The 16992-nt window shown below is 37.5% G+C and overlaps 1 protein-coding gene and 1 long non-coding RNA gene across 4 annotated transcripts in view; both read right to left on the bottom strand.

The window, feature by feature from the left end:
* CADM2 (cell adhesion molecule 2) overlaps nt 1-16992 on the bottom strand; it is a 660501-nt gene that overhangs the window by 466021 nt on the left and 177488 nt on the right. The window lies entirely within an intron of this gene.
* The window catches only part of LOC310900144, a 226596-nt gene that overhangs the window by 125733 nt on the left and 83871 nt on the right, over nt 1-16992 (bottom strand). Inside the window, exon 5 of the long non-coding RNA XR_014584856.1 lies at nt 15457-15501. This is a non-coding gene — a long non-coding RNA (uncharacterized lncRNA). The remainder of the gene's footprint in view (nt 1-15456; nt 15502-16992) is intronic.

Below are 16992 nucleotides of genomic sequence, written 5' to 3'. Positions count from 1 at the left end.
GGCTAGTGGGTTAAAAAAAGTCTCCCTCAGTGCTGTGACATGATACACTGCAGACTCTCCATAGGATACAGAAGAAAGCCCACGAGGAAGAAATGAATACCTAAACCAAAATATTCAAATACCACTAGGCTAAAAATTAAAGAACAAAATTTCAAAGAAACTTGAAAGTAAGGGTTCTGAACAAAAGTTGCACAGCACCGAAGGTGAGCAGGCACATGGCACTGTAATTAGTCATTTAGCAAGAAAATTCCCCTTCCACAATCAAAGGTAGCAGCTGCTATTTGCTGTTAATTAAAGAGCCTACTTTCCTTGACACAATTTTTAGTTCTAACCGTTGCCTAAGTTAGTTATAAGGCATTCATAAAATTGGTGTCACCACTTTAAACAACATAAAAAGGCAATTGGGAAAGATTGCCAAGTCAGCAGGTTAGTAGGCTATTTTTAACATTAAATACTACATTTTTGTATTTTATTCAAGTATTTATAAAAGCAGTTAGCCAAATGTAAACATTTCGCTTCACAGAGTGCTTTCCTTGCAGAAGAAAATTCTCCTCCAACACAAGGAAGAATCAGCATCATGCCAGATTAGATCACCAAATTACCCCTGACAGCAGCTACAACCTAACACAATGTAGTCTCTTCTGTTTCCAGTCCATAAAAATGACCTTTCTATTTCCACCATCACCACAAGGCTTTCCTTCATTATGAATCCATCACCTTCTCCCTTTCCTCCTGTATTTGCAAAATTTTCATACTCCCACTTTGCAGTTTCATCTGTAACTGCCCTGCTGACTCATTCCTGCTTTCCTCTGTTCCTTGACTGGAGCACTTACACTTCCAGCATCTTTCCCTGGGATCAGATTTTAGCATGTAGACAGTACTGCTCTTCCTTTCCTTACAACAACAGATTGAGTCCTGAACTATCCTCACTCGGATTCTCTTCACTAGTCTCATACTCGTTACTTATTTCTCTTTTCATATATTTCCACCATTGTCAATACACAAATGTCTCCCTCTGGATATACGCCATCTGGAACAGCCTTTTTGCATTGCTTTGCCTCATCAGCTCCTGCTTCTATTAAAATCTACTTAAAATTGGAATTTTAAAATATAAATATATTTAATATGAACATTACACTGTAATTAAAGCAATAAACTCTCTTTGCTTTCTGACCAAAAAATATGCACTATTAATTTCAAAACCATGGCCAACTTTAAAGTGTTATGCCTAATGTTTCTGAGTTAGTAAAATCCACCAACAATAAAAGACAGAAACAGAACACAACTTGTAAATATTAAGTCCTATGCTATCTGTGTGCACATGCATGCATGTATGTACATGAGACAAAGAAAAAAGCTTTCTCCTGTCTCTGAGAAGGAAAAAAAAAAAACAAAAAAAACACCAAAATAGCTTCATTCCTTTTAAACGTTGCATTTGTTTTAAACCCCTGAACAATGATGTCCTAACAAATGCCCATAACCTGCTTTTGCAGCAGGCTCTTTGTTCCAAGTGAGGAATTGGAACAATGCTTTATCTCCTAACACATGGCAGAAGATGGCACTTGGAGAAGGAAAGCCAGTGACTACTTTAAGAACATCTTGACAAAGATTTGCAGAACATAGTCTAGTCAAAACAACAGTGAAAAAACTTGGAACAATGCAAGGAGTTATATAAAAAGGACAGGATATTAAATATTTTACATGTTACTAATGAACTGCAGCCTGTAAGAAAGTGGGTTTAATATCTTCTGGTTTCAAATCGAAATGAATTTATGTTTTGCAGAGGGAACTATTTAGATAACATCACAGAATAGGATCATTTTTGCCCTCATATGCATACTTCTCAATCTGAGTATTTTCTGCTAAATTGCAGCCCAAGTTTCATCTGTTGTTCCTAAATACGAAATGCATTCCTATTCAGCCATGTGCAACGCACTCTGCTCTCATACACATCTAAATAAGTACATTCAAAGCAGAGCACAGATATTTGTCTGCTTTGCTAGAGCAGAAACAGGGATGCTGTCTTTTTTTTTTCTCTCACAGATGTTTTTGTCATTGTTGTATAGCATCCTTGGTAACATCTGATAGATACTGCATCTTTACACGGTCTTCTGTCGTTTCAGCTGCTGTAGATTTCAAAGGAGGCAGAGGTTCAAAGAGTAATGACTACCACAAAAGTCATTAATAATTTTAGTCATGTTATACATTAAACAAAATTACATTTTAATACATGCATACATAAGTGTTTTCTTTATAAATTAATGACATGGAAGATGCCTAATGAGATTTGTCTGACTAAGCTTTTAATTAAAAAAAAAAAAAGCTATGCTGATGATGTACTCAAGTTACACCCAAATTTGCTTTATAATACAGCACATTAGAAAAAAAAAAAAAAAGCCTAATATACACAAGCATTCATAAGATACAGATATATAGAGTTGGTAGAGAACTGTTATTATTATGAAACCTCGAGAACTGTATGCAGTTATCTTTTAATACTCAGCAGAACAGGGAGAGGACTAGCATGACTCAGCATCACTGGATAGCATCAGAGTTCACCTTACACCTCATATCGATGTGGAAGATCACTCTGTAACAAGGCTCCCATTACAGCTTCTCCGTAACATGAGCAAGCCAGGCTCCCAAACCACAGGAAAAGGCCTTGCAGAACTGTGAAGAAAACTTATATCTCACAAATCACGAATCTCAATTGTGGGCATGCAGGACTCCCTCTCTTATTCTATTTGTGATACATTTTAGTTTCAGGTCAATCAAATTACATTAGTTTATCTAGGCAATATCAGAACAGAAAATTGAGAAAAATTACTAGAGGAAACTAGATACCACAACTTGCATCAGCATGGCATGCTGCTGGATCCACTGCATATTTAATTTCTGCAGCCAAACTTCCCTCAGCAAACAGTACAGTTTAGACAGAAAGGTAGACATGCTTATAGATTTGCCTAAACAAACAGCACATTTCTGCCTCACTGGAAGTGAGGTATATTGCTACTGTACTGCATTATTAGGCACAAAAATGTGCCTACAGAGAAAGATCACTTTTTTCTTTCTGAAAATCACCCATTTAAATCAAAGGCAGTATGGTGATGTGGCCTACAGGATTTGTCTTGTTGAGAAAATTCTAGATATTTTGTATCCCAAGCAAATAATCCAGTACTATACAGTTCACAGAGTTCAGAGTAACATTCCTGAAACACATCTATGATGAAAATGACATCTATTTAATAGAATAAATGGAATTTTGCCTGCTCTTGAATCACGTGTTCCTAACAAGGCATTTCCAACAAAATCTACCTCTAACAAGACACTACAGTTCGACCTAGCATCATAACAGCCCAGGTACTAACAGCCTTACCTTCAAAAAAAAAAAAAAAACTAGTTAGTAATCAGTAGCAATTCTACCATTATCGTGTGTAATGGATTAACAGGCCCCAGTAATTTGGGTGAGCATCCTCTGAATCATGCCCACGTTCAGTATTCACATCACTCTTGTCAGTGCAAGCAGGGAGAGGAAGACAGGGAAACACGAGCTCTGTATAGGTCACAGATAATCATTGCTTCACTAAAGCAAAACCAAATGTATCTATGCAAAAGGGACCTCTGAAGCCAGAAGATGTATGTGACGGCCCTGCCTGTGCTTCTCCCCAACAAAGTGTCCCCAGAGCTCTGAACACTGATACAGGAAAAAAGCCTCCAGTTTGGCCTAAGTGTTCTCCATGCCCTGGCTATATACATTTCGCTTGTGTTCAGACGTGGTATCAACTAGCATATTAGAAGAGTCACAGAAAACAGTGCCTGGTTGTGTTTATTATCAACTTAGTAACATATTCAAGCAATCACAAACAAAAACTAAATTCCCTCTTAACCCTTTAGGGCCCAGATGTATCTTTTCTTTCATTTGATAATTTTATTTTTTTTTTACCTTCAGTTTTTAAAAGCTCTAATTTTTAATATTCAGTCTACTTATTTCACAGTACAAATGCACCTAAGGTTGTTTTTCCTTCCATTTACATCTACAATTATGAACACTAAACAAATACACACACCATCACCAGAGCTCTGGAGGTCATATCTCCTCAGATTTTTCTTTTTAAAAAAAAAAAAAAAAAAAAAAAACAGCTTCTACCTGTGTTGCCACATACAAGTAGTTTCTAATCTTGCCTATGTGGAAAAACAGCCTGCGTGTCTGTGATCTGAATCACTTTCAAGATTCTTTACCAGTCAATTGCGGTAACTTTGCATGAACTGGTCAAGCTCCAAGAGTCCGTGAAAAGGGAAATGAAAGCTAGCTACCTCTGCCTGAGTGACTGGGGTAATCCTCACCGAACAGGGAAGAGCATCCACCAGGGCACCAGGGTGAAGCAAGACCTTTGATTCTGCTTTATTTTCTAAGATCAGTCACTTATAACTAAATGAACATTATTTTATTTTTTTTAACCTCCTCCCCTCCTTAAATCAACCAAAATAAAAAAGTGCAAGTAACCTTAGTGGAGAAATAATGCAACCCAACTCATCAGCCAAATCCACATCACTTGAAAACTGATGAATAGTGTGTGGAAGTTCAACAGGGAACATCTCTTATAATTAATTGCTCATGAGCTTCCCACCAGCCAATAACTATTTGTCTTAATTGACAATGTGCTCTTCTCAAGTAGCTAAACCTTCCTGTTTTGATAAATTAACTCCGTTGATGATCCCTTTGTTAACAACTTACAGTAAATCCAGAAATTACACATTAGTGGGATATGAAGACAAACAGCATTCTACTACAGAATAAAAATTCTAACTGTCCAAGGCAAACAAAACCAAGTTATTGTATATTTTTATTTAGAAGCTATGGACTTTGTTAACATTAATTACTTCTTCAGCTTTAATTCAGGGACAGTTTCTATTAAATTAGATAACTTTCCCTTGGGGTCTTTATGGCAAATATGCAGCTACAAAAACAAGATCAGATTCTAAATGGAGGTTATAGAGGCAATGAATACTTGTAATGGGGTCTGTATCAAAAAGAAAAATGATCAGCCTTCTATACAAAATACAAACAGAATAAAAAATGCTCAACTCACAAGTCTATTTGACCTGAACAATACCAGTCTTTGGCCATCTAGAAGGGTACAGGAATTGTCAAGAACTCCACAACTAAAAGTTTCAATATTAATTGAATACAAGGATTTTCAAGAGGGTCTCATTTAGAGAACTTTTTTTATTGTTTTTGGAGCACCCTTCTAACCCCATCGCCCTTTCAGGAAGAGCTCTCAAGCACTTCTCTCCTTCTCAGGAGGGAACTCAAATAACAAGCTGTTGATGCACAACATGAAAAGCTGTTAAAATATACAAATTTAGAAATAAAGAAGCCGTTGCTACTGATACAATTTTATAAAGTACTGAAATTACAGACCAGTCTGTTACGAGATCTCCACAAGTTAAAACACAAATAATTTTAAACCTTAAAGATTGACAAAATTTCCCTACAGTATGCCAGTCTCAGTGGGTAAAATTAGTACTAGTACATTTATTGAAAATGTTTATGGCATGTGAGATATTAAGCATGCTTATGTACATATATGCTTTTGAATACCTTTTCTATAACAACAAGGTATTAAAAACTTACTTTTGGTATAAATATATTGTGAGGATGTGCTCTCTTTACAACAATATTTTCTGTCTATTTATTTCTATTTATGAAAAGTCTGTGGGGGGAAAAAAAAACTGTGTCCAATGTCTTATGATCAAAAAAATGTGTCTGTTCTCTCATCTGTGTTATATTTAATATTTAACATCAGGAAAGGGGTAGCTTTCTTGACCTTAATTGTTATACATTTTTAGCTATTAAATCTTTCTGATATTTTCATTACCAACTGCCTAATATTATCCCACCTCACTAGCTTTGCAATGCAGTATTGTCTACAGCCTTTGTGCCTTGGGGAAAGATTTTTCATTTCATATTGTTTGTTCAGATTTTAATGAGATTCTTAAAAGAGGAATCCCTTGGATTGTAGTAGAATCCCACTATAGATCAGTGACTGGTAGAAGGCATTTTGTCACAACTAGTTTTGCAGAAATTTATTTTCGCAAAAGTAGGCTAGTTCATGAAAGATGGAAAAAGAAAAAAGAAAATGAAACAGCTATGGGCAGTCACTCATTATATTAAATGTATAATATGAGAAAATATTAAAAAAAAAATCTTTGGAAAAAAAAATAGTACTAAGCTGTATTTTAAAAGAAAATTGCTTTTTCATTCCTTGTTTTTTAAAGGGCTCTTTTCAAAGATATGGATAATGACAGCTAGATATTTCAGTATCCACAGGAAAGAGATAGGTAAATGGCTTGAAAGTCTGCTAATGAGAATTGCACTGGAGTCAATGGTAAACAAATTTAATTCACAAAAAAAAAAAGTACCCAATCTTGTGTTTCTTTTTGCCATTTTCTCTGAAATAGATTATTTCTCTAGTGAGAATCTTGTAGATATGTCTGGAAAGAGCAAATAATTTGTACACGATCAAATCTGCATAGCATTGGCAAGATAAAATAATGGCCTAGGTCCACTCTAAGTATCCTCGGTACACTTTTTATCTATGATTCTACTTCTTAGGCAGTATTGTTTGACATGCTTTTGAAAATTTAAAATGTGTGGTGTGGTTGACATGCTGAAGGGAAGGGATGCCATCCAGAGGGACTTGGACAAGCCTGAGAGGTGGGCACGTGCAAACTTCATGAAATTCAACAGGGCCAAGTGCAAGGTCCTGCACCTGGGCTGGACCACAAATACAGTACAAATACAGGCTGGGTGGAGAATGGATTGAGAGCAGCCCTGAAGAAAAGGACCTGGGGTTGTTGGTTGATAAGAAACTCGACATAAGATGGCAATGTATGTTTGCAGCCCAGAAATCCAGCTGTATCCTGGGCTGCATCCAAAGAAGCATGGCCAGCAGGGTGAAGGAGGTGATTCTCCCCCTCTGCTCTGCTCTCATGAGACCCTACCTGAAGTGCTGGCGTTCAGCTCTGGGACTGCTGGAGTGAGTCCAGAGGAGGGCCACGAGGATGATCAGAGGGCTGGAGTTCCTCTCCTACAAAGACAGGCTGAGGGAGTTGGGGTTGGTCAGCCTGGAGAAGGCTCCGGGGAAGACCTTATAGCGGCCTTCCAGTACCTAACCAGGGCCTACAGGAAAGATGAGGAGGGACTCCTTGTCAGGGAGGGTAGCGATAAGACAAGGAGTAATGGCTTTAAACTGAAAGAGGGTAGATTCAGATTAGATATTAGGAAGAAATTCTTTACTGTGAGGGTGATGAGGCCCTGGCACAGGCTGCCCAGAGAAGCTGTGGATGCCCCATCCCTGGGCAGGGTGGATGGGGCTTTGGGCAGCCTGGTCTGGTGGGAGGTGCCCCTGCCCATGGCAGGGGGGTTGGAATGAGATAATCTTTAAGATCCCACCCAAGCCATTCTATGGTATCTCATGGAACCCCAAAAAGCACAGTAAAAGATGATAAAATTACTCTTAAAGCTAATGTTCCCTACAGCAAGAGGAAAAACATATCTGGAAAAGTACAGGGGAGGGAGAGTACAAGCACTTGTTTGTACTTATTAACTAATAAATTGCAGCTGATTTTCACAGTGGTTTAAAAAGGAAATATTATTAAAAAAAAAAAAAGATAATTACAAGTATTCTTATTCTTCTCCAAGACATTTTATTTTTAGTAATTATTATTATTTTATCTTGTGGCAGGAAGAGTTCAAATCATGAAAACAGGAATTACACAAATACCAACTGATGATATTTAATTAAATTTAGTACCAACCAAATATCCTGATTTTTGGAGTGGCTTTCAGAACTAGTTTGGGTTTTTGTTTATTTTTGTGTGTGTGTGTGTGTGTGTGTTTGTGTTTTTGTTGTTGTTCTGTGTTTTTCATTTTCTCAGGTTGTTTATTCCTATGCTACAAGCTAGGAAAAACAAAGACATCCAGTCTGCCCATCTCTACTCTTCATTATTAAAGAAAGTAACATTCTTATACCTGTTTTTCTCTCCACTGGCACACTCCTCTAGTCTGATTTTAAAACTTGGTAGTCCAGTGACCAATTTAGCAAAATTACAAACTAGATTATTAATTTAACTAACATAAGCAAAATTCTAAAATATATTTACTGAAATTACTAAAATGCATCACAGAGATGTGAGTGCTTTAATTCTTACCTAATACATATTTAGCAAATTCCACAGTAACACACTTTTACTTCATTGGTTTTCAAACAGTTTGGAGCAGATAGGCCAGTTGACAGCTCACAACAAAACCTAGCTCAGACAGAAAATCCAGACAGCCTCCAAAATGCCTCAAACTCAACTATGCAACAAGCAGCATGTACAAATAGAGAAAGGCATGGAAAAATTATGAACACAGTGGTTAACAAGCCTGCTAATCTGTGCATGCTCCTCTCAGCTCATCCTCCACTGCCCATTCAGCTAACTAAGCAAGCTGCAAATGAGGAAAAATGCAGAAGTCAGAGATCATTTAGGCGCATAGCACTTCTTTAAATATACATTCAGCTCTGAAATATCTAGAGTTTATGGGGATTGTAGATGAAGTGCATCACAGATGCTGAGAAACTAGACCTTGCAGTTTGCAGAGGCATCTCTGGTCCAGCAAGATGTGTTAGCACAACTACATCCAGCTCTTCGCCAAGTGAGCAGCGCAGCTGCCTGTAGCAAAGCTTTGGTGGACTCCTGGGAGCTCTACGCTCTCATTAGCCTCCATTTAATCCCAGGCAAAACCTGGCCCTACAAGGTGACACACCTGAGCTAATAAGCCCCTTCTGGAATGCTGAGGAAGATGGGGCTGAGCCAAGAGGAGCTGCCTGGGTTCTGCCGATGTGGAACTGAGCCAGCGCTAATAAGCTGGGTCCATACGAGGGCCTTCCTGCTGGGCTGTACAGTGCATCCTGTGCATGGGTATTTTCAGGGTTTTTCCCATTAGCTGCTGTTTTCTTGCCTGCTGTCTGGCATGCCACCACATTAGCCTGACCCTAAAAGAGCAGTCAGGGAGTGCAAAACTGTAAAGACCAGAAAAATCTTTTTTTTTTTTTCTTCCAGATGATTGGGCCTTTTAGAATTTTAAAACAATATCTCTGCCTGTAGCATGTGTTAGTATCATTTTACAAATAAAATGTATAATACTCCACTTTTTGAAACCTATGAATGACATTCTCATCATATGTTATGCTTGAAGTAACCCCTATGAGAAATGAATTTATGTGAAATATGCTCAGGTGAATTAGAACTTTTGCTTCAGGTGTGGATCTGCGAGGAAAGATAGATTTCATACAGAATGTATCACAATCCTCTTATTTCTCAATTGTACGATACTGTTAAAAACCTGCCATGACCTCAGTGTCGTTTTTCTAGAGGAAAAATAAATGTTTGTTGTTGTGTGTTTTTTTTTTTCCTTTAATAGAGTACAAATCTTGAGGCAAGTCTGCAAGATATGCCAATTCATCTCTTACATCTTAGGAATCTTTAAAAAGCTATAAACTTTTTTGTCGTGATGCTCATTGTAATTAATACCTGGAAATTCATTTATTTTTTAAAGACATTTTAGAACCAACATATTACTTTGTAAGTATGTGCCACAGAGTCCAATTTTACATTTTTTCCCAATATGGAATTAATATACCACATGCTTCACTGCTCAGCACTCATATTTTCATCATGGGGTGGTGCTTTGATAATGAACAGTAGTTATATTTGACAGGGGAGTGCAGCAATCTAAAGACTAGCTAATTCCCTGTTGGGAAGAGGAGCGTACCAACTTAAATGGAGCATTATAGCATGTATGAAATATCCATATTGATGGAAGACCTTTTGAAAGGTATGAACATGAATCATCTAAATATCCAACGACATGGAAATTTTAGGGGTATAAAAAAGAAGTTGTATTTCCTTTCTCTCAAGCGTCACATTAAAATTAATACATATATGCAAAGAGAATAAATTAATAATATCTATCTAATATTGTCGAAGAAAATATGATCTGTTATGTGCGGAAGCTGAAATATTTCGCTAACGTGAGTAAACAACAGCTCTACAGAAGACAAGGCAAGTAGATGAATAATGACACAGTAAACACTGCAGCCTTCAGGCCTCTGTTAGCCTTCCAATTCCTCTGAAATTATTATTTTGGAGATTTCAAGTGTTGTTATAAATATACAGGTATACAGTTTCTTTCAGCACTCTTATTATATGACTGCTTCATTTTTTTTCCTGGTAATCATTTTTAATATATATTCAAACTGTTATAACTTTGCTAGTCTCAATTATTCAATCTACTAATTGTCAAAGAAACAGAAAACAGGCAATACAGTTGTATTATTATTTGTCCTGGAAGGGGGAAGGAAAAAAAAAAAAAAAAAAAAAAAAGCCTTTTCTGATTGTTGCATTATATATACCAAAATCTCTTCAGTCAACATAAGTACTTAATTTTTTATAAAATCTATGCTGCATAGTTGTAATGCTGTCTGATGCATAGCCTACAAAGCAGAAATCATAATCATGTTTCTTAGTCCAAAGTTGTCTTACTGACACAATTACAACCACTTCTGTTTAGTCTTCAACAGGCAATTTCCATCCAGAGAACAAAGCTCACACCAAAAGTCAAGAAACACTCCTAGGTATTTTATATACATGCTCTCGCTGATGCCATGAGGCCTTTTGAAGTAAAGTAAAACCTCAGAAAATCCCAGACACAGGAGACAACTGCAATCTGTATGGACAGCAGCGCAAAATATATAGCATAATTGATATACAATGGATGTTACATCTCCACACATGATAAAACTATATGTTGAGTTCTTTAGCCTGCACAGTTGGGTTAATTTCCATTCTTGAAACATCCTGCAACTCTTTTCTGCCCTCTTTGCACTTACTTAACCTTTTTGTTGTTGTTGTTGTTGTTGTTGAAGAGCAGATACCAAAAGTAAGTATAATTAGGTATAGCGATTGTTTTATCAAAGTTAACTACAAAATTAGTATCACCTTCCTCATTTCCATCTGCTATCTTTCAGCCTGTATGTCACATGATGACACCCTCTACCCTCCAACTGTGTCAGGAGGTCACATTGATTCATCCAGCAGAAAGCTACCAATCTGCCTCATGGATAAAACTCTTGACTGAACTCTCAGGTGACAAGCAGACCATAAAGGAAGGAAAAAACTATTCAGACAGTTTCATTCAGAAGTTTCCTTTCTTTACAGTTATCTCTGTTCTTTATTATCAGCCATGGGAAAATGCAGGATCTGGCTTCCTGTTCTCTGAAATTGTTGTATTAAAATGACAAGCTCAAAACTTCACATCTCAGGTCTTTTCTGTCTCTTTTACACCATTTCTTTCAGCTGCTCTACATTAGACTTGCACTGAAATTACAATTATGTCTACATCAACTCTCCTAAGTTTGAGCATAGAATAGCTCAGTTGGAAGGGACCTTCAGAGATCATCTAGTCCTACTGCCTAACCACTTCAGGGCTAACCAGGTAAAAGCACATCACTAAGGTCAGTGTCCAAATGCCCCTTGAACACTGACAGTCGTATGGCATTAAGCACCTCACTAGGAAGCCCACTCCAGTGTTCATCCACCCTTGTGGTAAAGAAATTTTTCCAATGCCCACTCTGAACCTCCCCAGGCTCAGCTTTGTGCCGTTCCCCTGTGTCCTGTCATCCGTTCCCAGGGAGCAGAGACCGGCACCTCCCTCTCTGCCTCCCTTCCTCGGGAAGCTGCAGAGAGCAGTGAGGTCGCCTCTTGGCCTCCCTTTCTCCAGACCAGACTAGGTGTCCTCAGCCTCTCCTGACAGGACAGGCCTTTCAGCCCTTTTACCAGCCTTGTTGCCCTCCTCTGGACACTGGGATATACCCAGCTGGAAACAAATTGCAAAACCACATAGGACAGCTCAGGATTTGCCTGGAGCTGTGGAATGTCTCCCTACTCCACGTTCCTGAAGACAGTTATAATGTGTGTCCACATGAGAAACCTTTTACCCAAACCTGAGCACCTGCAGACCACTGCAGCTTGTAAAGGATTGCTTCCCAGTGCTTGGGTCTGCTTTTCATCTTCACAGGTATGTATATAGAATGCTTTGTTCAGATTCACTTCCTCCTTTGAAGCTGGCCATGTTATCTTGAACCACCTTTTCTTATGATATCAAGAAGTCACAATTATTAAAATTATTAAAATTATTAAAAATTATAATTATAAAATTATTAAAAAAAACAAAAAAACGAAAGATCTATTCAGCAAGATGACTTGTGAATTTTAAGTACAAGAAAGATCACATGTGAAACAAGTAGAAATGAAACTCAGTTAAAAAGTTAGCAACTTGTTACCTTTGTAGTTGCTTAGAGTTTCTCTGATCTACTAATACTAAACATATCCCTACTCAGTAGCGGTCAGCTTTCTGCATTTAGAGCATCAACCAGTTTTCTGAACACTGTTACCAGTCCTGAGCTAATTTATCTTTCCTTTACTTTTCCCTCTCTCCCTTCATCTGTATGGTTTGGGACCAAAGATAATTTCAATAGCCCCATCTTAAAGTCCTACCAGGACCTCAACCAATAATTCTTCACACTGTCACAGAACAGTCTCCTCACCTTTCATGTAACTTCAGGAAGACAGTTAAGATAAAATAGCAAGTAATACAGTTATCACTAACTAAAATAACGCTTTGTTCATTACAATTTGCAGCTAACGGACTCTAAACATAAAAGGTTAAGAACCATCTCCTAAAATTAAGGTAAGAGTGACCTGGGTTCTTACTGCTCCTCAGCTGGAAGAAAGGGAGACCAATTTTTTTTTATTTTTATTATTATTTTTATTAGACTGCAGTCCCTTTTTGGTGTTTTGTCTTTTCCTTGTGCATGTGAAAGTCAGAAGATCCAAATACTGAGTGGACTCCAAAATTTACTCTGAATTTTGGATTGAATAGTGAGAGCACTGGAAGAATCACATCAGAAAAAATCACACTTGCATATGTAATTTGCTAACTGAACATTACAACCAATACAATAACTCACTGCCACGTCTATATCCATAAACCTGCATGTCCTGATGAGTTTCAGCTTACTAGAACAGTCATCCCCATTTCACATGTGTTCTACTCTGCCCACAACAGCAATTCTGGTGGGTTTAAGCAACAGATTATGGAAATAACTGATGACAAAGCTGAGCTACATGACCTATCTATGATTTGATTTTTAGTATATGTTAATAAAGTTGCCATACAACTGTGCCTAGACATAACAATCCGATACTTTTACCCCTGTGACTACCACAAATAGCTTCAGTGTGCCAAGGTTCCCAACTGACGCAGTCTTTTCTTGAATTTACATTTGGTTTACCCAGTTTTCTAGTAACTCCAATAATCTGTGAATATATGTAATTCAGGCTAGTAAAGTAATAGAGTTATTAGATCAGTTGCTTCTAAAAATACATTTCTGCCACAAGTAAATGAATGATAAAAGATTTTGACTCATCATTCACTAAAATTTATCTTATGGATGGTCTGCTCTTTTCCTCTCAATAGTCAGCCTTTGGTTTTGATGTTATACCTGTCTCTGACTATGCTAGAATCCTGATAAACTACAGGCAACAACTTACTGGTATGAAAACTTGTGATTAAAAAGTAACAAAATATGCCTTGGCCTTCAAGAAAAGAAAAAGATCAAAAAACCCTTGAACTTTCTGATTTTCTCTCTCACTATATATATACACAAAGCATGAACAGACTTTACGTGACATATAAAACAATATTGTTGTATAATTAGAAGAAAAAAATGGCTGAGACTGCCTTTCAATTATGGCATATTATATGTGGGAGACTACTGACAATGTAAATCCCTGCAGGGACGGATTTGTAAGAAATTCACATTACAGCCTATTGTGTACTGGTGCTCATGCAGAGAGGAATTTCACAGAGTTGACATAAAACTACACTTACCTTTGGCTGCTACTGGGCTAAGTGCTAATTCAACTTAAGTGACAGTTTATTTGTTTGTTTAGTTTGTCAGAAAGGTACAGGCATATTACTTAAAATGTGAAATATAGGAATTATGCTTCACTAGTACACATAACTAAAGGTCATAGCTATGCTAAGTAAAAACAAACAGAAAACACAAGCATAGAGGAAAGAATGTGCAACTGAGATACTGACATATTTTGTTAACTGTATCTGTTCATTTACAATCCATATTATAACCATTGATTTTAATTTGTTCAAACAACCTCAGGATTGAAGAGTAGCTAACAGTTCCACCAGCCCAGTGCACTTACACAAAACCAATCTTTCCTCGTGTCAGACAAAGGTAGCCTGGATAAATGGAACTGAATCATTACCTGTTGGATTCAAAATGCTAGGGTCTGAAAGAAAAGGTTTGCTGTGTATGAACCATACTAACAAGGCATTTATATACACACCATACTTAAAAGCAGGTCTTACTGATGTTTGCAGCCAGAGGTAGTGCAACAAAGCTACAATTGACTGTATTGCACAGAAGCCTAGATTTTCCCCAGGGATTATAATTTCATTCACTCTTTTCATTTATGTTATTCATAGTCTTGCACTGAAGGGCAAAATGCTAATGTCAAAAGGAATAAGAGTCTAAGACAAACAAAAAAGTAGGATTTAATGCTGAAGTCTTGAGACTCGGATTTTTTTCTTTTATTTCTCCTGGCCTTCTGATGTTTTGAGAGCATAAACTTCCTGTAACGCAGAAAAATTGAAAGTCCGGCTAATCTGTCATTATCTGTACCATTTAATTTTCACCATCCAATCGAGCAAGTGATACGCTAACAATGAAAGATCATTTCTGTAGTAAACCTGCTTTTCTTCAGTTCTGGTGAATATAATACAATGCACAATAAATACAAAGTTTAGCATGTGATGCTTTCTCTTTCCTTTTGCATATTAAATGGGTAGTTTAGCTTACATACTACTATCAAGTACTACTACTCTTTCCTCAAGCTTTTGAAGGACTTCAGCTTGACAAATGTCAGTTTCACATTGGGAAGCTGTCTTCTTCCTCAAATTCTTTCATTATAAAAATGGTATTAAGAAAGCTGATATTCCCTTGAATCTAAAAACCTAAAGCAACCTCTTCCTGAAAGTGTAAAGCAATGAATTATAAAGAATCAAAAATCCTGCACCTGAACATTTACCCCTTAATAAAAGAGCTACAAGAGTATCCATTACAGAGATCATTGTTATTATAAATTTAACATGAAAGGTACCTAGACACAATAATGATAGCTGGGCAGCAGTATACTACCTTAAAATTTATCTTGCAGTTGCAGTATCCTATTGTGTTCCACAAAATAAGTGAAAGTATCCACTTCCAATCCCAATACAGTAAAATTAATTCTTACTTACAGACATATACATATCAAATTATTACTTACTGATTTTATGACTCTGTAATCCAGGTAATGAGAGCACTTGGGACACTATAAGCAGAAAACACAAGGTCATCATTTAACAATGCTTTCGGAAACATCACTAAGGTCTAAGTTTCTCATCATCTAAACTGTCTGTCCTTGAAGAACACTCTGGGTCCCCATGATCCCTACAACCAATAAATCAGGGCAAGACTACAAAGCAGCTCACTTTCACAATGTCTTTCAGAGAGTCCTGAGAAAACCACGATGCCCGTGTGTGTGCCACAGTTGCCTGCTTTATTTTATGTTGGGTGGTCAGCACTGCCATGGTCCTTGTTTGTTCCAAATCCACTAACATCAAGATCCAAGACTGAAAAGCAGTGAAAGTAAAATCTCAAGAGAGGGAGATATGGTTTGTAACTGGGAGCCGATGACATCTTCATTCTGGCATGAGCATGAAAGGAGTACCAAGTACTACAGCCAAGTATTACTGATATCCATACAGATTCTGTGTTGCAGAGTGCCTTTTCTGAACAGCAGAGTAGGGTGATGAGGAACTCAAGGAAATGACAGCTAGTTGTCTAAATAGAATGAAAATGTATTGTAATTATCTGGTTAAAGTGCAGAAGAATGTGGTTTGTTGCTGTTTTTGTTTTTTTCACTTACGTGAAAGAATTTATGAAGCAACCATGAGAAATTTAGGATGAAATTGCCAAAACAATCAACCTTCCGCTCACTATTAAACAACAGGAAGGAGGATTCTGTTATCTGCAGGGGGGGAATTGGATGGAGAAGAAAAATTATGAGACATCCTTTTTGGGAGTAGAGTTTTCAAGGATTCAATGGGGATTTTGAAGACTCAAGGTGAAGCAGAGATAACCTTGTTAGTTAAGAAGCTGAACTATTCTTCTCTGCAGGGAGCCACACATTAATGCAGTGCCCAAAGTTGTCCATGGCTGAGGGCCCTCAACAATACCCATCCTCTCGCAAGAGGCAAGATTCCTTTTCCTTCTCTAACATGTTTGGAAGTGAACAGCAATGCAGTGTGGGTTGGACAGCATTCTCCACTGTCCCCTAAGCTCATCTCAGACAATAGCAAGATGTCTTCAACGTTTGCAGATACACTAGATGGGCTATCATTAGCATCATCCCACTTGGGGACGTTAGATGAAAATGTATCTCAGCAATAGCTCTGTCCCAGCTGGGCATGATGTTCCTTTGGAATCTGGCAACAATATCTAAGACATTAAGGACAACAGCAAGTCAGTGGCAGAACAAATGGTGCATAGCCTTCTGACAGGAGCTTCCTGCAGAAACCCTAAGAGCTTGCGATAAAGACGTAAGTAACAGTTTTAGAACACACTGTGAAGGGGAAGCTTCAGAGCCAGCTCAGAGAACAGTGCAGACCTGGCCCTTGATTTCTGTTCTGAGAATTGTTATTAATATGATAATTCAGTAACACAAAAGAATTTCTGACACATCAAACAAGGATGAGAGCATAACACTGAAATCAGTTAAATTCACCATCACCTGGTCATGTATTTTCCTTTTGATAGTGAA

This window comes from Anser anser, assembly GCF_964211835.1.
Source record: "Anser anser genome assembly, chromosome: 1".
NCBI classification, from domain to species: Eukaryota; Metazoa; Chordata; class Aves; order Anseriformes; family Anatidae; genus Anser; species Anser anser.
The sequence above is the reverse complement of the archived record's forward strand: the minus strand, read 5'-3'. Positions and strand labels throughout refer to the sequence as shown.